The sequence below is a fragment of the Canis lupus genome, chromosome 31 (genome assembly GCF_003254725.2).
Source record: "Canis lupus dingo isolate Sandy chromosome 31, ASM325472v2, whole genome shotgun sequence".
Taxonomy (NCBI): Eukaryota; Metazoa; Chordata; class Mammalia; order Carnivora; family Canidae; genus Canis; species Canis lupus.
In genome coordinates this window covers 30,319,872-30,327,292 of record NC_064273.1, presented here as the reverse complement: position 1 = coordinate 30,327,292, position 7,421 = coordinate 30,319,872, and positions in this window count along the sequence as shown.

Genomic DNA, 7,421 nt, shown 5'->3' with positions numbered 1-7,421 from the left:
TGTGCTGTTCTTTTTCATAGGATTATAACTAATGGAGGCTTGGGGTATCCTAAATTGAAAACAAAAATCTTGAAGCCAGACAAGCATGCATTCAAACCCCATAGCCTACTCACTGGCTGTGTGACTATGGACAAGTTATTATCCACTCTGAGCTCTTTGAGTTTCTTTCTCATAAAGCTCCTGTGAGATCATGTGTGCAAGTGTTGAGCATGGTGTCAACACACTGGGGTGTCCCATGAAGGATATTGGGCTGTGTTGGTGCCGTTACTGTCATTGTTACTGACTGCTATTATTATTATTGATAAATTGCAGGGTCCATGTAGGAGCATGATGATGCAAGGGACAGGGATGGGAGAAGAAAGCAAGAGGCGAAGTGGTTGGGGGAGGAGGGTTACAGGCTAAAAGATTAGGAAACTAAGCAAAGCCCAACTGGTTGAGCTGGTCAGGACTCTACCTGGATTGCAGCCCAAGGGAATGAAATGTACCTTCCCAGAGCAAATTCAGTTCTTATTCTTATCAGACCATGGCCTGATGAGATAATAACCCAGTTGGCAGGAGGGAGGGGGCAATACAAAGATGCCATGTTTCGTCATACTCTGCGAGGCCCAGGGAAGCCAAGTTATACAGTCAGACTCTTGAAAATCCTCTTGCTCTAAAAAGGCACAGTTGGGAAGATCCTTATGATGCAGTCTCCAGCAGCTCAGCCCTCCTGGCCCCAGGTTAGCTCTGTTCCCAGGGCTTCACTGCAGCCTCTGGCCACTGAGTCAGGCCTGAGTGACTGGCCCCTGACTTTCTCACTTTTGCTTGTCCCCCCGCCACCCCCCCCACCCCCCCCCCCGCCACTGTGCTTGGTTTGGCTGGTGTTCTTGGCCTCCTATCTGGGTCCTGCCCTCCACCGACCATGCTGTTCTGTTTGTCTTATTTGAGTCTGTCCTGAGAGCCATAGGGCTTAGGTTAAATCCTGGAAGGTTCTCTGGCCTTCCTTATGAGGGCTGCTTCTCTGACTTGACCCACTCTCATCTTTTCAGGGTACGTAACTCTCTTCCCTTCCTATCTTTTAAATCTCAAGATGATTCATAGAATTCGGGCTATTTTTCACACTATCGACATCTCGGATGTTTCTACTCCATGAGTCAGCAAGACTAAATACATATTTGATGGAGAACTTATTTTTGAATTTTTAAAATATTTTAAAATAAAAAGGTTACTTTTAGATTGAAGGATATTTTGAATTATTTTTAATTCATTAGAATTAATTTTCAGTAGGGCTGAGGTTAAGGAACTGAAAAGAATGTCTTTGGCCATAACCAAAGAGGTAGAGTGATTCAGTATTCTTTTTATTTTTTTTTGGGGGGGGGTTCATCTTTTTTTCCCTTTTTAAAAACTGTGATAAAATTTGTGTGACATACTATTTATCATTTTAGCCATTTGTAAGTGTATATAACTCAGTGTATAAAATGCATTCACAATGCCATCACCACTAACTATGCCCCAAATTTTTCATCATACTCAATACAACTTCCACTCTCGCTTCTCCCACAGTCCTCTCCCTCCCTGCTAACTCTATTTATTCATTGTTTTTAACCATTAGGAACCCAATTGAACTAGCTAAACCTATGCCTTCGTTTCTTTTTTTTTTTTTAAAGATTTTCTTTATTTACTTATTTGAGAGAGAGAGAGAGAGAGCTGGGGGAGGAGCAGAGGGAGAGGGACAAGCAGACTCTGTGCTGAGTGCAGAGCCTGATGCAGGGCTCGATCACACGACCTCGAGATCAGGACCTGAGCCAAAATGGAGTCAGATACTTAACCTACTGAGCCACTCAGGCACTCCTGTATTTGTTTTCTTTTTTAAATTCTTATTTAAATTCAATTTGGTTAACATGTACTGAATTATTAGTTACCAGAGTAAATTTAGTGAGTGATTCATCAGTTGTATACAGTAACACCCAGGGCTCATTCTATTAAGTGCTGTCCGTAATGCCCTGCCATTTTTTTATTGCGACATTAACAGATGATCACAGACGAAGTGACTTAAATACTGTAAACGTATTATTTCACAGTTTTAGCAGGTGTGTTGTGCTGGAGCTCTCTGTTTGGGGTGTCTCAGGCTGCAGTGAAGACACTGGATGTCCTCATGTGTGGCTCAGGGACCTCCTCCAAGCTTGTGGCTAGTGGAACTCATTTCCTTGTGATGCATGATTGAAGCCCTCAGTTCCTTAATGCATGTTGGCCTAGGGCCTTTCTCAGCTGCTAGTAGCTGCTGGCTGTCCCCTGCCATCAGGCCCTTCCAGTGGTTTGCAGCTTAGTAGCTACTGTTTCTTCCAGGGCAACAGGAACCTATCCCTGACTTCTTCTCTGGGATCATCCAGAGAAGCTTTCTCTTCTAAAGGCCTCACCTGATGAGGTCAGGCTCACCCTAGATAATCCCCCTGTCCTTTTGCCATATAGTGGGACACAATCCCAGACCTGATATCTCAGTATATTCACAGGTTATATAGGGCATGTACACACCAAAGAAGGATATCTTGGGAGCCAAGATACAATTCTTCTACCACATCTGAACAGGGCCAAGGGTCCAAATGCTCCATTGATAGTAATTTCTGTGCTTAATTTCAAACTATTTCTGCTGTTCTGCTTTTGAAGGCTGTGCAGGTTGGAAACTGGGCCTGGAATATAAGTCCCCAGTTCTGATTCATGTGAACTTGATCAGATCCTTTCACTTTCTGGATTTTTTAATCCTCGCCTGCATTCAAGGCTCCTTAGTAAAGGGCTATGGATCTGTGATATGATGGGCAATCCCATATTCACTCAACAGACACTCACTAAGCATCTTCCACATGCCAGTTCATGGGAGGACTGTGGCTTTTGCCAGTTCTGAATATCTCTTCAGGAGATCCCCTTTGTCATTTGTGTATGTGTGTGTGTGTGTATTAATTTAATGCCTAGTGCATACCAGACATTGTTGCAGGCACTGAGGATACATCAACGATCAGGTCAGCTAAAAGTTCCTGCCTTCTTGGGGTTGACATTGTCATAGGGAAACAGAAAGTGAGCATCCTACATATATAAAATCCTTAACATGCCAGAGAATGCTTAATGCCATGGATGAAGACCATTCTGGGTAAGGCTGCCTGGGAATGCTGGGTGGCAAGGTGGGAGGAGGCGTGTAATTTTCAAGGGTGGTCTTTAGTAATACAGAAAGTCCTAGGAATACCAGCCAGGTGATATTCTGAAGTCATCTCCTGAAAATAATCATTAACAGAGAGAGGCCTTTATCAAACATGCAGCTACACGGAATGATGTGCAGTGTGCTGTTGAAAGGGATTCGGTGTCCATGGCCCCGCCTGCAAGGAGTGATCGGTTCCAGTCTCTTGAACCGCCACAGGCAACAACGGAATAATAATGAAATGGTCGGATCCTACACATGGTGAGAGCCAGCTCTCTGCAGACTTTCAAAAGGATGTGGAGTATTTTTGAGCAGCCTCCCACTCTCACTGGGGCCTCATCAGCTTTAGCAATGTCCCTGGGATGGGCACTGGGCCAGGGAACAGGACAGCCAGAGCGACTTTGGGCTGGCCTCCTCCAAACATTTCGTGTGCCAGTTCACAAAACTGTTGTTCTAGCAAGGAGGTGACTTCCCAAGGTCACCCAGCTCCAGCAATCCTGACTCCTCATACAATGCTCTTCCCACTCTAGCTTCCAGCCCTCAAGGCTTCCTTCAACTCCCACACACTCCCACCAATGCTCTGCAGGTGCATCTCTCTAGCCTGTAAATGCCCAAGGGAAGGGACCATACCTTATTTGATGCTGGATTCATGTTCTAGGGGGGCTGTGGTGAGGTACCACCAACTGAGTAGCTTTAAGCCTCAGAAATGTGTTGCCTGGAGGCCAGAAGTCCAAGATCAAGCAGGGTTGGTTCTTTCTGAGCTTTGAGGGAGAAGCTGCTCCATGCTCCTCCCAGAGTTTCTGGTGGTGTGTTGGTGAGTTTTGGCATTCCTTGCCCCATCTCTGCCTTCATCTTCACTTAATATCCTTCTTATATGCATGGCTGTGTCCAAATTTCCCCTTTTTATGAGGACACTGGTCATATCGGATAGGAGCCCATCCTAGGACTTTGCCTTAACTAATTACACAGCAAAGGCCCTATTTGCAAAGAAAATCATACTGTGACATTCTGGGGGTATTAACAGATGAATTTTGGCAAGACACAACTGAACCCGTAAGGGATGTTACAGTCCCAACACATAGCGTAGAAGTGGCACTCAATACAAATGTGATGGGTAAACACAAGAGTGAAGCTTCTTTCCTCTGGGTTCTTCCAGATTGCCATGATCTACCCCCCTGATGATCTACCTTTCTTATCTCTTCATACTTCTCAGGCTGCTCTCTATCTATCAGCCATGGGATCTAGTCTAGGGATATGTACCAATGAGAGAGGACCAGATCTCCAGAGGTAGTTTGCAAAGGAAACATTGCCTGGTAGATATTCTGACCATACAAAGGGAAGCCTGCACTCAGGTGGGTATTTTAGAGGTGATCTCTGAGATGACATAAAGTAAGGCCAGGGCTGACTCGTGAGTCCATCTTCTCCACAAATTCCAAACTCTGGCTCCAGCAATGGAGCATTTTGGCCAGATTTCTCCATGCACAGTGTTCGAGTGAAATTTCACCGTAAGTGTTGCACAGCTGCAGAAGTGCAGGGAGATCCTAGGATATACATTTCGAGAATCAGCACTAATCCATGAAGCCTTCAGGATTTTTTTCAACCAGGAGGAAAGTCTTCCTTCTCTAAATCCCTCTAGCACTTACTGTCTCCAGCAAACATAAGTGTACTGTCCCAGAATCGATTATATCATAGCTGTTGGCCAAGAGATTAAATATAGGAGCAGATGATTTGGATAGTCCAGAGATGGCCTTATGTGTTAGCAGAGTAAGTTTGCAAGGTTAGGTAATGCTGGGATATCTCTCCTCTGTTTTAAGTAATCCATTCTACTTTGACACCAGAAATTCCCTTTAGTGAAGGAAGATGACATGCATCAATGATCAAGATAAGACATTTACTCCAGTTTATACCAAGATGTGAGTGACTGATATAACATTCTCATCCAAGATTAGGTGTTTTGTTGTTTTGTTTAGATCAAGTTTTGATAAAAGAAAATAAAACAAGGCAATACAGAGGTTACTTGAAGGGAGGACAGAAGAGGTAGTAGGGAAAGTGACTCAAAGCAGGAGGAAAGGCACAGAAGAAGGAGACAGAAGCCACTGGAAATTAATTTAACTTACTCTACAATTTTGCCTGTAGCTATGTCTGGAAGAGAAAAGAAGATATGAAACCTTCATGTTACCTTGGTTCCCAAGAGAATCTTTCTAGTCCCTCCTATCAGGCTGCTATGTCTTTCTTTTTCAAAGCAATGTGAATATCTAGATATTCAGGAATATACTGGAAGCTGAAGATTTTATCCATCCACTTGATCTTATACTCCAATTGAGAAAATCTTATGCATGCCCACCGAACAAGAGAAAGTCCCAATTTAAGCATTAGTAAGTTTGTGAAACAACCATGAGAAAAGTAATCCAGCTTATTGGAACCTCTCTAGGAAGCTGTGAGTTTAGTAAGTTTTGTGGTACTTAGGAATCACATAAAGAGCCTCAGGAAAGCTCTCTGATACATGGAGGTCCCCTGTCTTCTGTAATTTAAAACATGTCCCATCAGGCCAGTAAATGTGCTAGTGCGAACTCAAGCTCCGCTGAGCTCCATCGAGGGGGAAGTTCATTATATCCAACCAAGTGATAGTTCAGTTAGGCTCTGATGAGAGATGTGCCTCAAATTATGTCTAAGTATTCATTCTAAAGGATGCCAGAAAATTTGAGGGGAAAGCTCAGCCACAGACAAGCCAAAGACCTGTCTTGCATCTATAAGGCAGAACTTAAGCCCAGTTATTGGAACATGCACACATTCATAGTATTAAAGGAAAAAAAAAAAAAAAAAAAAAAAAGGTCAGCCAGGAAGAAATGCCAGACACTCTGCTGGCTTGGCTTTACCCTGACGTATGTTCATTCATGGGCAGGGAGCCGAGACGGGCCTGTTCTCAGCCCAGGCCAGACTTAATGCTTCGTTACCTTGCCCACCTCAACACAGGATGTAATGTTGAGCATTGAGCAGTAATAGCTGGCAATAGAAATCAACATAAATTACTGTATGTTTAAATACTTGGATGTATTTCCAGTGTATGTTCACAGTCTGTATTCTGAAAATAATTTGGAGGGTACTTAAGAAACCATAGATCTTTGATCTTAAGTAAGTTGATCTAGTGAATATTTTTTTTTTTATTGCGATGGTCAATTTCTGTACAGCGTGCAAAATACAAGGGAAACTCCTGTGATTTTCCTTATCAAACTTGCGTCTTCTCCAGTAACTGGGAGTTTGGGAATGGAAAGAAGAGCAAAAGGCCAATTTTCTTTGCATTTGTTAAGTATTTATGTTATGTGTTGTGCTCCCTGTAGTAGATGGTAAGATCATCTTACATTTGCTTGTATTCTTTGAATGTGATAATTATTATAAAATTATGTAAATTGGAAAATGCTATAAAGATTCTTTTTTACAAGATTTCTCTTTATTTTATTCTGAGAGAAAGAACACGAGTATGTGGGGAGGGGCACAGAAAGAGAATCTTAAGCAGGCTCTATGCCCAGCACGGAGCCCCACATGGGGGTCCATCCCACAACCCTGAGATCAAGAGCCGGAAGCTTGACCGACTATGTCACCCTGGTGTCCCAAGATTCTTTCTTTCTTATTACCACTTTATTGGGGTATGCTGATGTACAAAAAGCTGTATATATTTCATGTCTACAATTTGATGAATTTGGTGATAATGATACAACTGTGAGATCGTCATCACACTCTCTGCTATAAACATATTGGTCACCTCCAAAGAACACTTACCATAAGATCTAACCACTTAGCAATTTTTAAAAAAGATTTTATTTATTTATTCATGAGAGACACAGAAAGAGAGGCAGAGACATAGGTAGAGAGAGAAGCAGGCTTCCCTTGGGGAGCCCGATGCGGGACTCAATCCCAGGACCCCGGGATCACAACCTGAGCCAAAGGCAGATGCTCAACCACTGAGCCACCCAGGTACCCCTTAGCAAAATTTTAAGTATACAATAGTATGAAGTCTAGGCTCTTTGCCATGGATAGATCTTGAGGACTCATTCCGCTAGCATACCTGAAGCTTGGCACTTTTTGACTAATATAATTTGATATTTTAAATTTTAAAAAGTGAACCTGTCCATGTTACAAAGGCTACTCTAGCTAGAAAGGAAGGAGGGCAGAAATCTGAATGTGGTGTGGAAGGAATAGGGGGTTTTGAGCACACAAGTTAAAGCTAGGAAGGCAAGAAGCATTGAGTGACTGATCA